This window comes from Polypterus senegalus, chromosome 6, assembly GCF_016835505.1.
Source record: "Polypterus senegalus isolate Bchr_013 chromosome 6, ASM1683550v1, whole genome shotgun sequence".
NCBI classification, from domain to species: domain Eukaryota; kingdom Metazoa; phylum Chordata; class Cladistia; order Polypteriformes; family Polypteridae; genus Polypterus; species Polypterus senegalus.
Window position 1 is genome coordinate 55,857,837 of NC_053159.1, and position 25,407 is coordinate 55,883,243.

At 39.0% G+C, this 25,407-nt stretch overlaps 1 long non-coding RNA gene and 1 pseudogene across 1 annotated transcript; both read left to right on the forward strand.

Annotated features, from left to right (window-relative positions):
- The first annotated feature begins 1,349 nt into the window (after positions 1-1,349).
- On the forward strand, positions 1,350-2,723 carry LOC120530620 (annotated as a pseudogene).
- Positions 2,724-2,921: 198 nt separating this feature from the next.
- On the forward strand, positions 2,922-4,222 carry LOC120531050. The gene is made up of 3 exons (XR_005634058.1): positions 2,922-3,184; positions 3,283-3,385; positions 3,856-4,222. It is a non-coding gene; the product is annotated as an uncharacterized LOC120531050 (long non-coding RNA).
- Positions 4,223-25,407: the final 21,185 nt, after the last annotated feature.

Genomic DNA, 25,407 nt, shown 5'->3' on the forward strand with positions numbered 1-25,407 from the left:
GCCCATATGTAGCATTTGTGAAGTCAGGTACTGAAGCTGAATCAGAATATCTGGCTCATTCATCAGCGTTCTAGTTCATCCCAAAGGTGTTCAGAAGGGTTGAAGTCAGGGCTTTGTACAGGCCACTTGAGTTCAACTGCAACAAACTTATCATCAAACATGTCTTTAGGGACCTAGGTGTTTGTGAACGTGTCATGCTGCAAAAGAAAAGTGCCTTCCTCATACCACTGCCACAAAGTTGGAAGCATCCCATTGTTTAGAATGTCCCTTTGTGCTGTAAAAGTAATAGCCCCCTTCACTGGAACCAAGGGGCATAACCCAAACCCTGAAAAACAGCCCCAGACCATTATTCCTCCCACAGCAAAATCTTCAGTGTTGTTTAGTGTTGTTTTTTCAGAGTTGTTTTTTTCCGAGTTAACAAGTGTTGATTCTGGTGTTAATTTGAGAATATCAACACTTGGAGTGTTACACAGTGTTTGCACTCAGTGTTATTTTGGGGAGTAGGTATACATTACACCACCAAAGAGTGGATTTGATTTCCGGCAGTGCAGCAGCACTTCCCCTTTCTTTATTGTGGTCATTACTGAACACACTGCGAGAATGGCCAATAAATTAATGTGAGAATAATACTTATTTTTAACAAACTGATTACTGAAAAATGATTGATTGTCAATCGTTAAATGGTTACAATAACAAGCATATTGCAATTGTATGTTTATAATTGATATTGATATCTTCCACTTAATGACATTAACTCTTCTCCGTACAGGTAAAGTGAAGTTACATTTTCGTCTATATTTTATGTATTTATTCTTTTGTGTAAGATTGTATGCATTTTCATTGTTCTAGTATACGATTTTATGCATGAAGTGTGGTTATAAAGGTTTAAATAATCAGTCATGGGGTTCGGGAGCGGATGAATAAATTTTACATGATTTGGTATGGGGAAAATGGTTTCAGTTTTTAAACAAATCGGTTTCTAAACAGCCTTTAGGAACGAATTTATAATCGAAATCCGAGGTTCCACTGCATTTCCTTATTTATTTCTTTGTGTGTTAAATTAATTATGTACCCATTTACTTATTTCAATGCCGCCAAGATACTAAACACACCTTGAAATGTAATTATTCTTAGATTTAGTTGTCTGCGTATTTAATTTTGACCAAAATATGCCTCCATATTAGATATATTTATGTTCTGAAATATATATTGTATGTAGCAAAAAAAAAGTTGAAAAATTTAATGACAGTTTAAGTTTGCCTTAGCCAATATATTAAACTGTTGTACCGAGATTGTTAAACAACTGCTCTCTCAAAGCTAAGATTGAAGTTCTTTCATGAGGTCTCATCATGCTGGTGAAGGTGAATTACCTTCAGGTGAAGAAATACATCAAATTGCAAGATGGGTTCACATTTGAGGAGTTTCTAAACGAAGGTAAATTTGAATTTAATTATGTGTTGGATAATATTTCAGCTGATTCAAAAAGTTAATTTTATTGACATTTCATAACCAAATGTATCTTGTTTTAGTAAAAAAAAAAATTGGGCTTACAGCAAATGATGCACTTCAAGTCTTTGATGAGACAAATATTAATGTGGAGGAAGATATTTTTGAAGAGTTGGTTCAGAGCAACCCACAGATATGCTTCACAGTAAAAAGTCCTCCAGAAGGACTTTTTGCTGATCTGGATGTTTCTGGTGGTATTAATTTTTTTTCTGAAATGACTAAACAACTTAATAAAATATTTGATAATTAATCAATATTGATCTCTCCTTTTTAAAAAAAAAAATTTCACCCACAGCTACCTCAACACCAAGTACATGCACTGATACACTTTCAAACATTAGTGATGTAGAAGGGTTGGAGAGAACTAAACTGAACCTGTCTGCAAGCTCAAACTTTAATAATGGCAGAGAAATCACAAGTGCTGAAAAGGCAAAACAGGTAAATGTGGAAATATCTGCATTCATGGATAGCTTTTGTGTGTGATGTCATCATACCATTCCTTCATGGTTTTTTTTGTCTCTAATAACTAGATTGTTCAAAATGCCCTGAAAGAGAAACCTGGTGGTTTGGATGTTCTCGAAGAATATGAGCTAACTAAAACACTGAAGCACAGCACGTGACAACAGCTTGTTAATGTTCTTGTTAGCCATATGACAGAGGTTCATGGGTAAGCTGTCAGAGAATGAATAAATCAACACAATATCAGGCTTGCTTTGAGTCTATTCATACATATATGGAGGTTTAAGTATTGGATAAATGACTAAGTTCTACTTAATCTTCTACAATTTTCAGGAGGATTCCCACACTTAAACAGAGAGAGAGAGATGTATGCCTTGGGCATTGTTTCTCTTTTCCCTGCTCTAAGAGACCCATATTCATCGAAGGGCTATGTAAGCACACCTTATTCACTTTCATGTACTTTTTATGTAGTTGAATACTGCAATTATTTAAAAGAAATACCTAGATTTTATTTAACACTTTTTCATTTGGTGTGATTTTCAATGTCAGTGTTTATGTAATTCTAATTTACTATTGAGATTTAATAAATGTACTTTATTGCTTCCTTGTTTGTTCTTTCATTTTAGGAACATTTTATGATCCCGAGAAGGGACCAGGATTTATTTCTTGGCGGCTTAAAACTCTGTCAAGGAAGAATCCAAAACGTGTTTTCTTTTTGCCTCATGAGACTGGTGGACCAAGTCTTCGAAGAAAAATAGAGGACACTGAACAACTTGATGGAGATGCATGCAGAGAAGCCATTTCACTCCTTCTCCACACCGCTGATGAGACTGGAGTTAGGCAAAAGATGAAGCAAACCTTTAAGCATCGGCAAGAGCTTGTTCATTACCCGGAAAGGTCAACTGACATCTTAAAAATCTTTCCAAGAATGTTAGAAGTAGAAAGGGTTGGTAAGTATAAAAATCCTTTCCTGTTTTATTTCTTGGTTTAAGGGATTAAGTGTGATTCAGGCATGATGCCATTATGTTTTGTTGTATGCAATATCATTAGGTAAATCAAGGCTTTATTTTACTGTTTAATGCTGAAACATCTGCAAAATTGCTTGAGCACTGGGAGATGGCATTCAAGCCAAAAGTCATTGAAGAAGCAAAGTCTCTCACTTTGACAGCAGAACTTCAAAGTCACATCAGTGCAGCAGAGTAACAACAGTCTGAACACGGTAAGTGGTATTTTGAGGTTTTAAATGGCAGGCAAGGCTATCTATTCTACATACTAATTTATATTTCTGAACATTGACTACTTCTCATTTTCCATCAGAATGGGACAGTGACATTTCCTCTTTCTTGTTGCTGTTGCATTTGCTACCACCTTCTGCAGGGAGAAAGAAAGTTAAAAGCAGTCCCACTGATGCTGCTGACAGGTTTGTACATTTTCATAAGGTGAATTACAACGTGGGATCAATGTCTTTGCAATATGTTGTACAGTCATAGATGCATTTATTTGGTTGATACTGAAGGAAGTTATTCTCGTGCTTTTTCACCAATGGCAAATATAGTGTTCATTTTTTTTTTTTTTTTGAGTTATTGATAGCATGCAAACTTGATATCAATTTTAACCATGTCACAGTGGCCTGCACTTGTCTGTCTTTTATAGTAGATTTTCTTCCTTTTGGACATGACATGAATTACAAACAGCTATGTATCTTGTAGTTGCAGATAACCTCCAGACTTGCTTTCTGTTAAATTTTAGCTGTAGCACTTTTCAGATTTTCACCCTGATAAATTGTTAGTCATGGTTTGAACTGTTTAATGTATTAAAGAATTCGTTCTCTTTTTTTTAAAGTGCTGTGCATTCATCAGCTGTAAAATATAACTTGTCATTCTTTTATAGTCCTGTACCAACATTGAAGAACATCTCATGGGAAGAGAAAGCGACCAACCATACCTACTTGCAGTAGGACGAACCAAGAAGAGGATTGACAATTTTTATGTCGTTGTTGACAAGCAGCTCATCCCCTGTGCAGGAGCCACCTCCCTGAGTGCCATAGATGAACTTTTCAAAGTTCATTATGTCTTTAACCTAACCTATGAGGAATCCCTGGCAAATGTTTACACCTTTCTACAGACAACAGTCTACAACATTGACATAGGTCTAACAAACGAGTCGCCAAGAGTAAGAGAACTACGTGTGAAATTGTTAAACAATGTTTAAATGTTTTTGGTGTGAGAGTTTGTATGCAAATAGCCAGCAGCTGATATCTCACTTGAGTTACACACAGTTTCTATCCTTCATTGAAGTTCAGGTTGATTTGTATGCAAGGCGATTGTAGGCCAGTTTTGTACTTTTTCAGGGTTTAGGAAACATTTAAACAGTGTTCATTTTGAGGATAATGGTTTGCATTATGTAGAACCACAGTCATCCCAAGATGTTGATAGTAATCAGTTAGGTTCTATACAGACAGGCGTTGGTGATTCCCGAGGTGCCTCTTATTTTGAGAACAATGGTGACAGTGATACCCCAGGTTTTCCCACAGATTGTCTGGACAACAATGATGACTGCCTTTCTGAAAGAGATGCAAAGGCTATGTGTGCTTCAATTTTGGCCAAATTACAATGCAGCGGTGTGGCAAACAGTTTAATTTCAGCACTTGTCTCAGATCTTGAAGAGCTTACTTCTGAAGTTCACACACAAACTCAACACAAACTATTGTCATCTATTCCTCTTGATAATCCAGTCAGGTTAGCAGTCAAGAGTAGTTTTACACATTTTGAAAACCCATTTGTTTGCTTTAACACAGAAAGCAAAAGAACCAATTATTTCATTGATAAATGGAGTGTAGTTGAGCCAGTTGAAATTGGACTTGGCATGAGGTATGATGTGAGACGCAATAAAAAAACAGGCTGTTATGATCAGGTCCCAGTAAAAGATACCTTTGTTTATGTACCAATATTAGAAACTTTAAAATTTATGTGTCAAAATTCAGATGTATGTAGATTGATTAGGGAATCTTCAGAAAGGCAGCGATCAAATGATTATAAGGACTTTTGTGATGGAAGTTACTTCAAGGCTCATCCATTATTTTCCAGACATTCCACTGCGTTGCAGATCCAATTATATTATGATTATTTTGAAACAGCAAATCCCCTTGGATCCATACACGGGATACACAAAGTTGGGGCACTTTATTTTGTACTAAGAAATCTTCCACCCAAATTTAATTCAACACTGATGAATATCCATTTAGTTGCACTTTTTCATGCTCACGATTTGAAAAATATGGGTTCCAGCCCATACTGGAGCCTTTGATCCATGACATCAGTATTCTAGAAACCGATGGCATTGAACTGCCAATTTCCACAGGGACAATTTATGGCACTCTGTGTCAAGTGAATGGAGACAACTTGGGAATGCACTCAGTCCTTGGCTTCTCTGAATCTTTTAGTGGTCAGTATTTTTGTCGTTTATGTTTGACTGAAAAGGCAGATGCCCAGGTTATTTACAATGAGGATGACCCAAGGGTTGTTTTACGTGATTGTGTAGTCTATGAGCCACTGTCTTCAATTGGAATCAGACCCACAAATCTCATCACTATATGGCCTCAAAAGAAAATCATCACTCAACAATCTAAAATTTTTTCATGTATGCCACAATTTCTCTTTCGATGTAATGCATGACATCCTAGAAGGAGTTGCTCAATATGAAATGAAATTGCTCTTTGAATATGTTGACAGTAACTTTATGTCATGGAGTGAATTGGTTTCCAGAATATATGCCTATGATTATGGCTATTTGGAACAAAAGAATCGTCCCACACGAGTGAATCTAGACCACAAAGGAAATGGCTTAGGGCTGAACTCAATCCAGGCACTTTGTCTTTTAAAAAACATGCCGTTAGTGTTTGGTGATATTGTGCCCAGTGGAGATGAACACTGGCATTTGCTTCTTCTCTTACTTCAAATAGTCAACCTTGTATTTTCCCCATGTCTCTCTGAAGGCATGACTATTCTTATGAAGTATTTAATAATTGAACACCATGAATTATTCACAAAATTGTATCCACTCAACAATTTATTGCCAAAGCATCATTTTATGATTCATTATCCTTCCACTATACGTAAGATCGGTCCTTTAGTACATATGTGGAGCATGCGATTCGAAGCTAAACATAAAGTGTTCAAAAATACACTCAAGAATTTTAAAAATATCACCAAATCTTTGGCAAAAAGACATCAGATGTCCATAGGCTATCTTTGGGAAACCTCACCTTTGAAATATGTTGAGTATGGACCAATGAAAACATTTTGCTGGGAGAGTGTTGATGGCAAGCATTTAGTAGGAATGCAACCGAATCCCATGCACAAAACCATGTACTCCATGAACTGGGTGAAAATTGATGGGACCGAATACAAAGTAGGCCTCGTTGTTTGCAATAAAATTGAAGATCAACTTCCAGTTTTCAGGTAGATTCGAAAAATACTTAGTATCGACAACAATATATTCTTTTTGGTGGATGAACTTTTCACCGAGCATTTCTCAGAGCATCTCCATGCATTTAAAGTACTGGGTGAATGTGGCAAAGCTGAACTCATCAAAGCCAATACTATGAAGTTTCACAGGCCATTTGACTTAAATGGGTCTGATGAGAGTCAATATATCATACCCCCATTTGTGCTGGTTTAATTGGCATGTAAAAATATTTTCTTTAGATGGTTACAATTGGCACATGCTGGCCTAAAAATGTATTTAATCTCTTTATGGAGGATGTATTTTTCCAAAAGTGGACTGTAGGTATGATGAGGCAATAGATTATACCAGAATTTATAGTGAGTTATTTATTTAATGTTATCCCTTTTAAATGGGACTTATTATATTTTTTTATTTATTTTTACTTAGTCCTGGCTGTGCTCAATGTTACAGACCAGTGTTTACACCAAAGGATTGATAGCTGCTGTAACCTACATGTACAAAAATGTCAATTAACACTTGGATCCCCTGTAAATTGCCACTGAGACCACACTTTTTTATATATTTAAATAATTTTGGATGGGAAACCAGCTTTTTTATTGTATAGGTTTTGAAATATTGTGTAAACTATTTTGTTTAATAAAACAAGCATTTTGAAAAGTCTTGATTCCTGTTTTTTTTATCTTGTGTATAAGGTGTATACATTAAACTTTCCATTAATGAGACATTAGCTTCTAAATAAAATGAGGTGCCCCAACTTGATATTACATCTAAAATAGGATATACTAACACTCATTGAGTGTAAACATGTTGCCAATCCACACTTGTCATGTGTTGAAATCAACACCGTAAGAGTTACTTTTTTAACACCAGCAGAGTGTCTTGGGAATTTAGTTTACACCAAGTGGATGTTCAACACACTTCTGGTGTTAAAAAATGAACTCTTACAGTGATGATTTCAACACCTGAAAGTGTCAGAAAATATAATACTACACAAAGTGTAAATTTAACTCGATTTGGTGTGGACCTATATAAACTCTGAAGAAGTGTTAAAATTAACTCTGTAGGTGTGAATTTAACACTTTGGATTTTGCTGTGCCTCCATCAAACATTACAGTAGGCACTTTGCAGGCCAAAAGGTAGCATTCTCCTGGCATTCTGCAAACCCATATTCATCATTCACATTTGCAGATAGTAAGTGTGATTCATCACTCCAGAGAACACATTTCCTCTACTCCATAGTCCAGTACCACTGTGCTCTACACCACTTTAGCTGATATTTGGCATTTAATGTGGTGAACTTTGAATTATATAAAGGAAAGAAAATTACATGTTTGGAGGTTAAATGGATAAATAGTATTTAGAAAAAAAAGAATTGCACCAAAAATGAAGGAAGGCTATATTCTATACATTACAGCAAATTTAAGTCTTAGCATTGAGGATAAAGTACAGGTTAGTGATTATATTTGTGTTACAAATGCATTTAATTTGATGGTTCATGTATGTTTTAATGTCAATTAACAACATCAGTACAAAAAGGATTTTAAGTATGCAATATTAAGGTTTTCTTTAAACCTTATGTCGGGTTGATGTGCTTGGTCATTAGCATAATAAATAAATAAATACTGGGGAACAAGATCAAATTACAATGAATAATTGTTTTTAATTTATATATGTCAAAAGTTCTAGAAAGATCTTTGTTCTTATTTCCTGTAATGATGGATTATCAGTATGCCTGATGTTGTTGGAATAGGTTCCAGCTTTTAGCAGCCTTGTACTGTATTATATGGGTTCAGAAAGTAAAAAAAAAAATGAAGAAAAATAATTTAATTTCCAATAAACTTTTTTTATAATACATTTTCTCAAGACCTCTAATGATTTTTGGGCTTTTTGTGCATTTATTCTGATTTACTTAATTAATTTTTCATTATCATTCTAATGTTGACTTTTAGCATTGCCAGACAATTTGCCATCTTGTGACACCAGGAGTTGCACATTGTAACCTCATTTCAAGAAAGGAATGTAAGGCTACATTGTGTTCCTCCTGATGTCCAAAAAACAGATTTGTGACAAAAACTACTGTGGTGTTCGGAGACAGTTTCTGAAGTCGTCTTTTTTTTTTTCCTCTTGACTATGTGGGCCCGATGTGCTTGATCAATTCTTCATATAGCTCGGCCCTGCATGTTCTCACTGAAGCCCTTTTTTTCAGATCTTCTTTTCCTTTATCCCTATATCTCCTCTTTGGCCTCCCACATTTTCTTTTCCCCTGTACTTCCATTCCCATCACTCTTTTCTCCACATATTCATTGTCTCTCCTCATCACATGTATGCCGTGCTGTTTCATTGAAGGACAGGTGTGGTGCAGACTGAGTGGCAGGATGACGCCCGACCTGTTGCTGCATCCATCTTTTGCCATTATGCCTGGTGTAGCTGCATTGTTCTTATATGTGAGTGGACATTTCCTGCAGGGAGGGCTTCTGTTCTCTTCTTCCGATGTAGAACCCTAGTCCTCATCTGAGTTCACCTCTGCTATAGCACTTCTTTATTTGAAAACAGCAGTGTCAGATTGGGGCGAGTGTGAATGTGACTGAGAGAATAAAACAGTAAAAAAAAAAAAAAATGCTAACCTTTACAAGTACCATAAATTTACTCGGGCTGTTACAGACTCAAATTAAGTGTATAGTTAAGTCCATAAATATTTGGACAGAGACACCTTTTTTCTAATTTTAGTTCTGTACATTACCACAATTAATTTTAAATGAAACAACTCAGATGCAGTTGAAGTGCTGATTTCCAGCTTTAATTCAGTGGGTTAAACAAAAAGATTGCATAAATATGTGAGACATATGATGATGATGTGACATACTGTCTGCTCAAATCCAGCTAAATGCAGTCAAATTGATTGGGCGGCATTTCATAATACAGATGGACAATGACCCAAAGCATACACCCAAAGCAACCCAGGAGTTTATTAAAGCAAAGAAGTGGAAAATTCTTAAATGGCCAAATCAGTCACTTGATCTTAACCCAATTGAGCATGCATTTTACTTGTTGAAGACTAAACTTCGCACAGAAAGGCCCACAAACAAACAGCAACTGAACATCACTGCAGTAAAGGCCTGGAAGAGCATTAAAATGGAGGAAACCCAGCATCTGGTGATGTCCATGAGTTCAAGACTTCAGGCTGTCATTGCCAGAAAAGGGTTTCAACCAAGTATTAGAAATGAACATTTTATTTCCAGTTTTTTAATTTATCCAATTACTTTTGAGCCCCTAAAATAAAGGGATTGTGTTAAAAAATGCTTTAGTTGCCTCACATTTTTATGCAATCTTTTTGTTCAACCCACTGAATTAAAGCTGAAAGTCTGCACTTTAACTGCATCAGAGTTGTTTCATTTAAAATTCATTGTGGTAATGTACAGAACCAAAATTAGAAAAAATAGTTGTCTCTGTCCAAATATTTATGGACCTAACTGTATGTTTTTATTCTATAATAGTAAGAATAAGGGCAGCTCACTACTCTGATAAAACTGAACATTTTACTAGTTTCTGTTTATTTACTTTTTCCCTTTCCACAGTGGTGATGTGGACTTGTGAGCCTTTCTTCCTAGAATATTTAACTGCTCTTGCAAGCTTTCTGTGTAAAATGTGGCTGTGCTGCCAGAGTCTATTAGAGCTCATGTTTCTACACATCTTTCATTCATTTTAGACCTAACTGTAAGTTGGACCATGGGTAGGACACACTCTTTACCGGCCCCAGTAGCAGTACACGTCTCTAGTGGTTCCACAGAAACATGCAAAGAGGAAATGTTCTTCTTTTCTGACTTTGTATTCTCCTTTTTAGGATGTGTGCCTTTTCTGCCAGATCCCACTTCTCTGACACCTTATCGTTCCACTGGAAGAAGTGGAGGGAGAAGTATATTGGTTTTCAAGAACTGGAGATTCCCACCTATATGCAACTACACCACTTTTGAGTACCATGCATTTACTGTCTCCTTTCCTATTAACATTGTTGTTCTTTTTTGCTCTCTGTGCTATAGGACTATATAGCTTGATGAGCTGGACATGCTGCTCTCCGTCTAACGTTAGAATCCCTAAAGCATACAAAAAACTTGTAATCCTGGGCCACCTTAAATTCCTTTGCACCTCACCATTAGCATCTTTTGTTGCAAATGTGTCGATCAGCACAAGCAGCAAGCAGCCCGCTATCCCATCCCCCCACTGCCTCTGCTCAAGTCAGAAAAAAATTCTCCCAGCTCAAGTCTCTTTATCATGGTGTGAGGTGCCTGGAGTTGTATATGGTAAATAATATATTGTTATTTGGAATACATGCGTTTCATGTGTGCTCCGTGTTTACAACGACCTGTGTAGTATGTAGTGTAGGATGACAGGAAATGCGAACGAATGTTTAACGCATAGCTAAAATAGAAACTTTTTTCATGTTATAGTACTAATGACAAAATTTTGACATGGTGTATAATGTGTGAAGACTGAAGTCCAAATATCAAATAAAAACTTTCACAAAATGTACAAGTATTACAAAACAAGTGTGCTTTTATTCAAGAAAATAACCAAAGAAAAAGAAATCCGGTTAGGGTACAACACTGACTTGGGTGGTGCAGCGGTAAGAACTGCTGACTCATAATCAGTAGGTTGCTGGTTTAAGTCTGGGCGCTTCCTAGATGTATTGTGTTGAGTAGTGAGCTGCTCTTATTGTTACTATTATACAATAAAAACACACATTTGATTTCAGTCTGTAACAGCCAGTGTAAATTTATGGTACTTGCAAAGATTAGCTTTTTTTTTTTTTTATTCAGTTTTATTCTCTCAGTCATGTTTCACTCCCCCCAATCTGACACTGCTGTTTTCAAATAAAGAAGTACTATAACAGAGGTGAACTCAGATGATGATGAGGGTTCTACATCGGAGAAAGAGAACAGAAGCCCTCACTGCAAGAAACTCACACATAAGAACAACGCAGCTGCACCATTCATAAAGGTGAAAGATGGCACTGTTTGGATGCAGCAACGGCTTGGGTGTCATCCTGCCAGTGAATCTGCTACACTCATGTCCTTCAATGAAACAGTAGGGCTTACAGAGCTTGCCAAGGTATTGTGCAAAGTTCCATTTGTGATTATGCTTCTTGATGGTCTTTACTTGAAGAACATTTATATGTTAAAAATTCCACATTGAATGCTGTTTACCTTTATTTATTTACTTATCTTCTTACAGCATAAAGTCACAAGTAGACTGCAGAGCTTCCTGTGTTTGATTGACATAGGCATGCTGACAAAGTACATCTGCAATGCCACTCCTTATTTAGGAAAAGATCAGTTGTGTGAAGTGCGATGGCACCTTCCACCTGTGGCTATAGACACTTCAGCAACTGAGCAATTCTCCACACTAGTGTTTAGGTCTGGCAGTGCAATGCTGACACTTCAATATGTGAGCAATGGTACAGAGAATGCAGTCAGACTTCTTTTTTGGCACATACGCCATCATCCCTTTAATTGATAATGACTTTGACAGGTTCTTATAACTTTGGAATTGTAAGTAGGTTGTATTTTGTTGCTTTGTCCCATCACTTGTTCCCAAACAGTCACCCAGACTGATGTTTCTTCGATTATGTTGTCCTGTTTTGCAAGCTATTTTGGATAAAAGCATCTGCTAAGCAAATAAATGTAAGGTATTACACATAGGAAATAAAAATGTTAGGTTTGAATACACATTGGGAGGTCTGAAAACGGAAAGCCTACCTTATGAGAAGGATGTAGAAGTTGTAGTGGGCCTGTTCCTATCAATTGCCAGAGAGTATTCAGAAACCATTAAGAAGGCTAACAGAATGTTAGGTTATATAGCACGATGTGTAGAGTACAAGTCCAAGGAGGTTATAATCGAGCTTTATAATGCACTGGTGAGGCCTCATCTAAAGTTCTCTGTACAGGTTACAAAAAGGACATAACTGCTAGAAAAAATCCAGAGAAGAGTGACTAGGGTGGTTTTAGAACTACGTGGGATGAGTCATGAGGAAAGATTAAAAGAGCTGAGCTGAGTTTAAGCAAAAGAAGTGTTTAATATTATGAGGGGAATTAGTACAGTGGATCCAGAATGTTATTTTAAAATGAGTTCATCAAGAACACTGAGACACAGTTGGAAACTTGTTAAGGGTAAATTTAGCTTCAGCATCCATCCATCCTCTTCCGCTCATCCGAAGTCGGGTCACGGGGGCAGCAGCTTCAGCAGAGACGCCCGGCCTTCCCTCTCCCCGGCCACTTCTTGTACCTCTTCCGGGGGAATCCAGAGGCATTCCCAGGCCAGCTGGGAGGCATAGTCCCTCCACCGTGTCCTAAGGGTGGATGTGCCTGGAACATCTTGCCAGGGAGGCGTCCAGGAGGCATCCTGATCAGATGCCCGAGCCACCTCATCTGACTCCTCTCGATGCAGAGGAGCAGCAGCTCTACTCTGAGCTCCTTCCAGATGACTGAGCTTCTCACCCTATCTTTAAGGGAAAGCCCAGACACCCTGCAGAGGAAACTCATTTCAGCCGCTTGTATTCGCGATCTCGTTTCTTTCGGTCACTACCCATAACTCATGACCATAGGTGAGGGTAGGAGCATAGACCGACTGGTAAATTGAGAGCTTTGCCTTACGGCTCCGCTCCTTTTCACCACGACAGACAGATGCAGAGCCCACATCACTGCAGTCTCTACACCGATCCGCCTGTCAATCTCACGCTCCATTCTTCCCTCACTCGTGAACAAGACCACGAGATACTTGAGCCACTTGGGGCAGGATCTCGCTCCCAACCCAGAGAGGGCACTCCACCCTTTTTCGGCTGAGGACCATGGTCTCGAATTTGGAGGTGCTGACTACCATCCCAACTGCTTCACACTCAGCTGCGAACCGATTCAGAGCGAGCTGAAGATCATGGCCTGATGAAGCAAACAGGACAACATCATCTGCAAAAACAAGTGACCCAATCCTGAGTCCACTAAACCAGACCCCCTCAACACCCTGGCTGTGCTTAGAAATTCTGTTAATAAAAGTTATGAACAGAATCGATGACAAAGGGCAGCCCTGGCGGAGTCCAACTATTGGTGGAAACAGGTTTGACTTACTGCCGGCAATGTGGACCAAGCTCTGACACCAGTTGTACAGGGACTGAACAGCCCTTATCAGGGGGTCCGGTACCCCATACTCCCGAAGCACCCCCCACAAGATTCCTTGAGGGACACGGTCAAACAACTTTTCCAAGTCCACAAAACACATGTAGACTGGTTGGGCAAACTCCCATGCAGCCTCCAGGACCCTGCTAAGGGTGTAGAGCTGGTCCACTGTTCTGCGACCAAGACGAAAAAAACACTGTTCCTCCTGCATCCGAGGTTCGACTATCCGATGGACCCTCCTCTCAGGAAACCCTGAATAGACTTTTCCAGGGAGACTGAGGAGTGTGATCCCTCTGTAGTTGGAATACACCCTCCGGTCCCCTTTCTTAAAAAGGGGGACCACCACCTCAGTCTGCCAATCCAGAGGCACTGTCCCCGATGTCCATGCAATGTTGCAGAGATGTGTCAGCAAAGACAGTCCTATAACATCCAGAGCCTTGAGGAACTCCAGGCGTATCTCATCCACCCCCAGGGCCCTGCCGCCAAGGAGTTTTTTAACCACCTCGGTGACCTCAGTCCCAGAGATGGGGGAGCCCACCTCCGAGTCCCCAGGCTCTGCTTCCTCATTGGAAGGCATGTTAGTGGGATTGAGGAGGTCTTCAGCTTGACGGCATCCCTCACCGCCGGTGTCCACCAACGGGTTCGGGGATTGCTGCCACGACTGGCACCAACCACCTTACGGCCACAGCTCCAGTCAGCCACCTCAACAATATTGGCATGGAACATGGCCCATTTGGACTCAATGTCCCCCACCAGTTCTGCCGGAGGTGTGAGTTGAAGCTACTTCTGACAGGGGACTGCCAGATGTTCCCAGCAGACCTTCACAACACGTTTGGGTCTACCAGGCCTGACCGGCCTCCTCCCCCACCATTGAAGCCTAATTACCACTAGGTGGTGATCAGTTGACCGCTTCGCTCCTCTCTTCACCCAAGTGTCCAAGACATGTGGCCGCAAGTCCAACAACACAACCACAAAGTCGATCTTAGAACTGAGGCCTAGGGTGTCCTGGTGCCAAGTGCACATATGAACACCCCTATGCTTGAACATGGTGTTCATTATGGACAATCCATGACGAGCACAGAAGTCCAATAACAAAACACCACTCGGGTTCAGATCGAGGTAGCCATTCCTCCCAATCACGCCCTTCCAGGTTTTACTGTCATTGGCCACGTGAGCATTGAAGTCTCCCAGCAGTACAAGGGAGTCCCAAAAAGGTATGCCCTCTAGTACCCCCTCCAGGGACTCCAAAAAGTGTGGGTACTCCAAACTGCCATTCGGTGCATACGCACAAACAACATTTAGGACCCGTCCCCCCCACCCAAAGGCGGAGGGAGGCTACCCTCTCGTCCACCGGGGTAAACCCCAATGAACAGGCTCCAAGTCGGGGGCAATAAGTATGCCCACACCCGCTAAGCTCCTCTCACCGGGGGCAACTCCAGAATGGTAGAGAGTCCACCCCCTCTCAAGAACATTGGTTCCAGAGTCCAAGGTGTGCATTGAGGTGAGCCCGACTATATCTAGCCGGAACCTCTCGACCTCGCGCACTAGCTCAGGCTCCTTCCCCTTCAGAGAGGTGACATTCCACGTCCCAAGAGCCAGCTGCTTAAGCATAAGGAGGTTCTTCTTTACACATAGAATAAGTACTGTAGTAAACTAGGTCTTTTAGAACTAGAGTTGATGCAATTTTGGATAACTTAAGTGGATAGGACTGGCAAGCTTTGTTGGGCTGAGTTGCCTTTTCTTGTCTAGATTGTTCTAATGTTTCAAAACAAATTTAAATTAAACCAAACTTAACACTAGAATTACCAGAGCCTATGAGAAAACTCGTAAATCCGGCCCACCTTAAATCCGTTCGTACCTCTCCGTCATTGTCTTTTGTCCTGTAAATGTGCCGATAAAGACAATCAGCAAGCAGCCGGCTATCCCAGCTCATGCCTTGTTTGATTAACTGGGAGTGAACTGCTGGTGTTTTAGAGTGGAAATAATAGATTGTTATTTGAAACACATGCATTTCATGTACAGTGGTGTGAAAAACTATTTGCCCCCTTCCTGATTTCTTATTCTTTTGCATGTTTGTCACACAAAATGTTTCTGATCATCAAACACATTTAACCATTAGTCAAATATAACACAAGTAAACACAAAATGCAGTTTTTAAATGATGGTTTTATTATTTAGGGAGAAAAAATCCAAACCTACATGGCCCTGTGTGAAAAGTAATTGCCCCTTGTTAAAAAATAACCTAACTGTGGTGTATCACACCAGAGTTCAATTTCCGTAGCCACCCCCAGGCCTGATTACTGCCACACCTGTTTCAATCAAGAAATAACTTAAATAGGAGCTGCCTGACACAGAGAAGTAGACCAAGAGCACCTCAAAAGCTAGACATCATGCCAAGATCCAAAGAAATTCAGGAACAAATGAGAACAGAAGTAATTAAGATCTATTAGTCTGGTAAAGGATATAAAGCCATTTCTAAAGCTTTGGGACTCCAGCGAACCACAGTGAGAGCCATTATCCACAAATGGCAAAAACATGGAACAGTGGTGAACCTTCCCAGGAGTGGCCGGCCGACCAAAATTACCCCAAGAGCTCAGAGACGACTCATCCGAGAGGTCACAAAAGACCCCAGGACAACGTCTAAAGAACTGCAGGCCTCACTTGCCTCAATTAAGGTCAGTGTTCATGACTCCACCATAAGAAAGAGACTGGGCAAAAACGGCCTGCATGGCAGATTTCCAAGACGCAAACCACTGTTAAGCAAAAAGAGAAAAAGAGCTAAAAGGCTTGTCAATTTTGCTAAGAAACATCTCAATGATTGCCAAGACTGTTGGGAAAATACCTTGTGGACTGATGAGACAAAAGTTGTACTTTTTGGAAGGCAAATGTCCCGTTACATCTGGCGTAAAAGGAACACAGCATTTCAGAAAAAGAACACCATACCAACAGTAAAATATGGTGGTGGTAGTGTGATGGTCTGGGGTTGTTTTGCTGCTTCAGGACCTGGAAGGCTTGCTGTGATAGATGGAACCATGAATTCTACTGTCTACCAAAAAATCCTGAAGGAGAATGTCCGGCCATCTGTTCGTCAACTCAAGCTGAAGCGATCTTGAGTGCTGCAACAGGACAATGACCCAAAACACACCAGCAAATCCACCTTTGAATGGCTGAAGAAAAACAAAATGAAGACTTTGGAGTGGCCTAGACAAAGTCCTGACCTGAATCCAATTGAGATGCTATGGCATGACCTTAAAAAGGTGGTTCATGCTAGAAAACCCTCAAATAAAGCTGAATTACAACAATTCAGCAAAGATGAGTGGGCCAAAATTCCTCCAGCGCGCTGTAAAAGACTCATTGCAAGTTATCACAAACGCTTGATTGCAGTTATTACTGCTAAGGGTGGCCTAACCAGTTATTAGGTTCAGGGGGCAATTACTTTTTCACACAGGGCCATGTAGGTTTGGATTTTTTCTCCCTAAATAATAAAACCATCATTTAAAAACTGCATTTTGTGTTTACTTGTGTTATATTTGACTAATGGTTAAATGTGTTTGATGATCAGAAACATATTGTGTGACAAACATGCAAAAGAATAAGAAATCAGGAAGGGGACAAATAGTTTTTCACACCACTGTATGTTCCGTTTCTACAGTAATATGTGTAAACACATTGTTAAAACAGAATCTTTTTCATTTTTTGGTAATAAATGTTACAAAATGTAGGCATAAACCATAGAATGTGTGAAACCTGAAGTCCAAAGATCAAATAAACACTTTCACAAAAGGTTCAAGAACAATACAACAGCTTCCATGGCGTACTGGTAAGATTTGCTGACTTGTAATCAAGAGTCCCTGCTTCAATCTTGACTGCCTCCTATATTTGCTGTTTTCAGTAGTGTATTATCGTGGTATTTCCCTCCACTTGCCCTTTTACCTGTTTCCTCAAGGGTAAGGGTTCTCGTCAAGTTCGTTATCGGGTTGGTCTACTGTTGCACTTTAAGATGAACACACACACACATAGATAAACACACACACAGACCCTAACCACAACAGTGCTCCATGAATGACACACACACGCTGATTAACCCTTAGCACTTTAAACCACACAAGTGCTATAGGAATAACAGCCTGTCATTCAGCACTTCAAGAGACTTACTTATTTTCGGCACGAACAACAATACGATGTTTCAGTGATATCTCAGACCTAAACATTACTTTTGGTCTACAAGAATACATTTAAACATACAAAGACTCAGCACTCTTGACTATAAGCCATTCATCAGCCAAGAATACCTTCTTTATCGTATCTGTCCCTTCTGTTGAGTATAGCGCTCTTCACTCTCAGCCATATAAACCTCGCAGCACAGAAATAATGGCAAAAATCCGGCTGTCACCAGGTGCTCAAAGAAATCTAACTTATTAATTCAATCACTCTAGACATTAAGACAAAGCATTGAAAGTTAAAAGCAGCATGGTATTTATTACAATAATAATAATAATACCACAAGAACAAAGAATACTAGAAAATAGGTAGTGATAGGAAAGTCTGAATATATATAGTCTTTAGAAAAAGCTTACGAAAAAGTTACAAATGACAAGGATGAATGTCCCAGGGAGGCGTTTGATTTAGCAATCAATGTTCATGATGCCTTTCTGACGACCAGGGCCGTCTTCGTCCGTTCCTCTTCTTCTTTCTTCTTCTCCCTTTGCTTCTCTTTCTTCTTCTTTTGCTTCTCTTCTCTTCTTTCCAAACCAAGGCATATTTATTATGAAATGTCAAGCCTTGGTTTCACAACACATGCACCTGATTGGCTGGCTGTCAAAATGATTGATGAATTAAATTCACTGTCCGTTTTCCCACACAATAAAACCTTTGATGTACTTTGAGGTAGCACTCCCAGGCTATAAACTAAACTTTGTTGTTCCAGATGTCCATCCATAAAATGATCAATAGCCTGAGGTACCAGCTCAGCATCCTTTCCCAGGCAATAAACCAAATTAGCACTAAGCTATGAACAAAAGTAAGGTGTAAGGGAAGAAAACCTGCTTTAATTTGTCTTAGTTCATCTGTTGTCTTGTCTTGAACAAAATATAATGGAAACCAAAATGTACAGATTTTATACACCATAACACTAGTGTTGTGATGGGAGATTTTACATATAACTTGATAAATGTTTTGTATGTCTTTATTTATAATTTAGGCAAACCAAGTGGTGAGAGGTATTCATGTTTGCCTTTCCCCATCCCCCTTTTTACGACTGTCTCTTTGTAATTTTATGACAGGATTTGGGGGGATGTGTCTTAAACCAGTTTGATCTCCCACACAAAGCCAGGTTAGTGTAATATATGGTCTTGGGTGGCAGGAGATAAGATGTTCTATTTCACCCATTGGTCTGAGGTATGGCTGTTTGGAATTGGCTAGTCTCAGAGGCCTTTAAGTACCATGATGTCCTATTGGTTCTAGGAATTGGAGAGAACATCTATAAATTTGCTTGCTCAACCACATTCTCTCTCTCTCTAACTAACATATGATGAAGAAGCATCTCTCTTGCTAACCTGTCAGGATGAAGACCACACAATGAAGAGCTCAGCTCAGCAGCCATATTGAACAGACATGTGGCATTTTATCAGGTTGTATGGTTGCCAATATTCAAATATACTTTGCATTTTGTTATTATTTATGAATATTATCAGTAATACATTATTTTATGTGTAACTTAACTCCTGCTTGTCTTTTTACTACATCTAATTGCCTGAGGTTATAGATATAGAAGGGAAGGTGGGGATAAGTTATATAAAATAATATCTTATATACAGTGGTAAGTCTGTGAGATTAGGCATTCTAAGGCTACATATTAATAATACAATAGGGGACAGTAGAGCAATATATATTGCTCTACCAAGATAAAACAAGTAGTGAGCTGCTCTTATTGTTAATATTATACAGTACACACATACATTTGGTCTGCGTCTGTAACAGACCGTGTACATTTATAGTACTGTACTTGTAAAAGTTACCCTTTTTTTTCACTTTTATTCTCTCAGTCATGTTACATACTACTGCCTTAGGGATCAGTTTTTATTTGAAACTGGGAGTAACTGTAGATGTGAGTGTTGTTTTGAGGCAATGGAACTGGACATTTTCTGATCTGGGGGGATAAAAGCTGACACACAAACACTGGCGAATCTGCCTTTTTCGTATCTCACCGTCACTTCATTTTTTTTTATTCAGTTTTATTGAGTGTACCTGCTCACGCAGAATTAGTACCTTATGGTTTATGATGTTAAAAAAAATAAAATAAATAAATAAAACAGATGTAGGTATATATAATATTTGGAATTATTCATTTTATGACCTTTTATCAGGTCAGTTCAGCGCTATATGCAATCAAATTCAAATGTTAACAGTTCTCACACACACAAGGACAGTCCTTCCTCTGTATGCTGTGGTTTCTATTACACACCTGAAAGAAAGAGACAATATATGTGGCATTTTGAAGAAATCATTTTATGACCTGAATAGTACTAATCAGAAAACATCATCGCACTAATGCAATATTATTCGAAAACAAACAGCATCAGATCGGGTGTGAATTTATGCTGGTGCTGTTAATTAGAGTCAGATCAGGAGAGGCGGGGGGAGGGTGGGTGTTAGAGTGTGATTGTTATTGAGAGAATAAAACTGAAAAAAGCTAACTTTTACAAGTACCATACATTTATATCAAATGTCCTATATATTTGTCTCTTTCTTTTTTTTCCTCTGTGCTTTGTCGACATCATGCACCAGAAGGCGTGAGCTTATTCAGTGCAGCAGGATCAACGCACATGTACTGTGCAAGGCATGCACGGGGGCCACAGTGAAAAGAAGAGTGTTCATTGCTCATATTGCAGAGGAACTTCGTCATCGCATCTTACTAGAAAAGGCGATGGAAAAAGAAAAGGAGGATGCAACATCGACAAGCTTCTCTTCCAAGACAGCTGCTTCCCCAGGAAAGTAAACTGAGTCAGTGTCAAGTACCCGTTCAATGTAATAGAAACCACAGCATAAAAAGAAGTGTGCGCATTGCAACAGGTACACACTTTGTAAATGTAGGGAGGACGGATCTTGCAGCACAGAGAAAAAAAAGAAACTGACAAAAATATGGGACATTGGGTATAAATTTAGGGTACTTAAATCATGCTCTAAGTAACAGTGTCAGCGTAAATTCACATCCAATCTGACGCTGTTCATTTTCAAATAATATTGCATTAGTGTGATGATGTTTTCTAATTGGTACTATTCAGGTCATAAAATGATTTCTTCAAAATGTCACATATATTGTCTCTTTCTTTCAGGTGTGTAATAGAAACCACAGCATAGAGAGGAAGGACTGTCCTTTGCGTGTGTGAGAACTGTTAACATTTGAATTTGGTGATTGCATATAGCACTGAACTGACCTCATAAAAGGTCATAAAATGAATAATTCCAAATATCATATATACCTACGTCTCTGTTTTTTTTTAAATCATAAACCATAAGGTGCATGCAAATTCTTTGTGAGCAGGAACACTCAATAAAACTGAATAAAAAAAAATAAAGTGACGGCGAGATACAAAAAAAGCAGATTCACCAGCGTTTGTGTGTCAGCTTTTATCCCTCCAGATCAAAAAATGTCCATTTCCATTGCCTCAAAACACCACTCACATCTACAGTTACTCCCAGTTTCAAATGAAAACTAACAGCATCAGATCCCTAGGGCAGTAGTATGTATCGTGATCGTGACTAAGAGAATAAAAATGAAAATAAAGCGGTATCTTTCATAAGTCCTATAAATGTACACCCTCTGTTACAGACGCAAACCAAATGTATGTGTGTACTGTATAATATTAAGAATAAGAACAGCTCACTACTGAAAACGGTAAATATAGGAGGCAGTTGGTATCGAACCGGGGACAAAAGACACTGATGGAGAGGTGTGAACAGATTTAAGGTGGGCTGGATTTACTACTTTTCTCGTAGGCTCTGGTAATTCTAGTGTTAAAGTTATTTGTCTTTACTCTGGTAAGTACTGGCTATGTGCATTACTACACACCTTCACCCTCAAGATTTCAGGTTGCTCGGTTTGATGGTACCAATCTCTGGGACTGTTGATTTGCACTCTTTCATTCCAAGAGGGTTTCGGGGCTTTGTAGTGAGTTGGTCCCATTCTACATTCTTCTTGTTTTTTTTTCAAACTTGAAAGTTAGCCTCAATCTTGTACCTATGAAAAATTTGAAATTTAAAATTACAATTTATATCAAACAGATACTCTGTTTAAGCAAGTATTATTGCCAATTATAATAAAAGAGATTGTGATTTATGTGGGACATTGTATGTAATTAACAGATGAGACACACAAAATGTTGTGATTCTGGGAATTTGTACATACTGATTGCATGTCTGCACCTTTTAGTTAATTTTACTTTTATTTTTAGATAATCATTCATTTTTACAGCTAACTTATCGTCATTTCTTTGCCACTACCTGGTTTTTGGTTTTCAGTTATAGTTGCCAACATTCTGGGTGTTCTGTAATAGTCACATATATCATATAGTTCTTAACAGTACCCAATTGCTTTCATGTGGTTGTCTATAGTTGCAATGTGAGACCTTATTGAACCATTGTTTTTAAGATGTAGCATGCTATCAGCAGTGTCCAACTTTGTGGATGTATTTCTAAAAAAATTTACTACAGTAGCTAGTACAAAAATCTACTTTTGATTCAGTGGGACCACACAATCATCAGTGGAGGAGTGGACAATCTGATCTAGCTGATTTACACATTTCTAAAGGTCCTGAACATCTTAAAGAGTGTAGTGAAAATAGTGGAGGCAACTGCCAAAGAACTAATTGAGGGGATAATTTTCTACTTGCTGAGCCAGGAAATGGAAGTCCTGCCAAAACGTGATTTGGCAGTACAGGTAAGCAAGTCCAGTGCAGTAAAGCATAAGGGAATGCAGTGCATATGGGTCCCTGATACATGTGAGGGGAACTGAGTAGTGCTTGTTTCAACTGTGTCACAAACCAAGAGGTTACCCATGCCTGCACCTAAAGTTGGGGAGATATGAACCCAGCCTATAGAGATCAAAATGGAGAAATAAATTGTAGTCAGAGTGAAAAGGGTTCTTGCACTGATACGGGGATCCAAGAAGCAATGAATCCCATAAATGAAACAATGCCATCTGAATGTTGTTTAGCCTCTGTCTCTGCTCAGCTTTGCCGTATTGTAAAGGGCTTAACCACACTTAGCTTCATTATTCAATAGCAGTCAAGCAGATAAAAGTACAGAAAAGAATCACACAACCCTCTCAGTGCTTTAAAAGAAAAGGAAAAAAACACTTCAAAAGGGAACAGAAGTGTTTTAAGTGCCAGGAAATATGACATTTATGGCCACACTGTCCCCTTCAATACCAAAAGAAAGCCTAGCAAATACCATAATTTATGATAGAACACACACACACAAATTATACTGAGCATCTGGACAGAGAGAAAAACTGAAAGAGGAGACAAATTATCAGGTTACGTTTAAAGCCAGTTCAGTTTTTTTTTTTTTTTAAAAGAATGAATGGAGTCAGCTGATCGCATTCATTTTTAGGGAGGTCATTCCAAAGTCTGGACGCTACACGGCTGAAGGCCCTGTCACCCACAGAGTGCAGGTTAGTGTGGGGCACAACATTGTTGCCAGAATCAGAGGACCTTAGTGGGTGAACAGGAGCATAGTGATGGAGAAGGTCACTGATGTAGTCCAGCGTGAGGCCATTTAAAGCTTTGTAGATTTATAATAGAATTTTATATTCAATTGTAGACACGGGGCGCCAGTGTAGGCGAAGCAGGACAGGTATTGTGTGCTCGCTGTTGCTGGTTCATGTAAGGACTCTTACAGCAGAGTTTTGAATTAGCTGGAGCTGTGATATAAGATTATAAGGTGTACCTGCCAGTAGGGAGTTACAATAATCGATGTGGGATGCGATAAAAGTATGGACAAATTTCTCAGCATTAGAAATGGAGAGGAAGGAGTGAATACAGGATATGTTATGGAGGTGAAAGTAGGAAAGTTTCTTAATGTTGTTTATGTGGGTCGGAAAAGGAGGAATCAAAAATGACACCAAGATTCCTTGCATTAGGAGAAGGTCTGAAAAGATCACTGTAGTGTGACTGAGAAGGAAGTAATTTTCTTAAGTTGTGCTTTTGTGCCGATTTCCAAGAGTTCAGTTTTGTTGCAAATTAATTTTAAAGAGTTCTGCTCCATCCAGGTTTTAATTTTACTGAGGCAAGTTGTGAGCAGAGAAAACCTTGATGAAGTTTCACTTTTAACATTGCAATAGAGTTGAGTATCATCTACATAAAAATGATAACCTAGTCCATAACTATGAATGATATGGCCAAGGGGAAGCATATAAATACAGAAAAGCAGAGGGCCGAGGACAGAGACCTGGGGAACTCCTTGTGTGACTAGCACTGAGGTGGATCTGCTGTTGTCATGACTAAGAAACTCTTGCCTGTCAATCAGATAGGACTTTAATCACTGGAGGGAAGTGCCAAAGATACCCAGCATGTTCTCCATTCTGGACAGTAGAATGTCATGTCTAATAGTGTCAAATGCTGCACTGAGGTCTAACAGAATTAATATGCTGGTTTGGCCAGAGTCCGCTGCAATAAGGAAATCATTAGTTACCTGAAGCAGAGCAGTTTATTAGAAGTTAAGTAATTGGCGAGGTGAGGGGGGATACGACATACTCAAGAACTTTTGGCAGAAAAGGTAAGTGGCCAAAAATTCTTAAGATTGTCAGCATCAAGACCAGATTTTTTAACAGTGGGATTACAGAAGCTATTTTAAAAGTAACTGGCACATAGCCAGTATCAAGGGATGTATTTATTATTGTCATAACTGTTGGGATTATGGCATGAAGGCAGGATTTAAGAAGTGTGGTGGGGATGGGGTCTACTACACAAGTATCTGGCCTCAACCTACTAAGCAAGTCATTAACAAATGTAGATGTGACTAGTGAAAATTTAGAAAAAGAGCTGGATGGAGTGGGAAAACAGGGAAAGCTATAAATGGACGATGGATTTATGTTAGTTGAATTTTTTAATTTTGTTGCAGGAAAAGTGGAGGAATTTTTCACAAAGTTCAGTAGAGGAGATAATTGGGCCAGATGCAGGCTGAAGTAGTTTATTAACTACAGAGAACAAAACCTTTGGGTTCATGGCCATTTTCTATTATTCTGCCATAATACGTGTTCTTGGCTGCAGTTAGTGTATCTCTATAAGCTCGTTGATAGTCAGAGAAAGCCTGCATATGCACATTGAGGTCAGTCTTGTGTGACATTTTTTCAAAGCATTGGCCAGCTGTTCTCATAGACTGTAACTCTGAATTGTACCATCGAGCTGAGCGCTTAAAGGAAACCCCCAATATTTTAAATGAGCTATTTTATCTAGTGTTGAAAGAAGGGCTGACTTATAGAAGTCAACAAGACTATCTAGTATTGATGCAATAGTTGAAGACAGTAAAAGATCAGAAATGGATCCAGAAAGGATAGATGGACAGATATTTTTAAGGTTTCTGAAAGAAATTTGGCGTTTACAGGTAAGAGGAGGGAGAGGTAATGAGACAGTGAAAAGTACTGCTCTATGATCAGAGAGTCCCGGATCACTGTTGCAAGTGTTTCCCACAGATAAACGATGTGCAGATCAAGTCCAATATATGACCACCAGAGTGACTAGGAAAATCAACATGTTGCACCAAGTCAAAACAGTCCAGTAAGGATAGGAATTCATTTCTCAGCTTACATGTA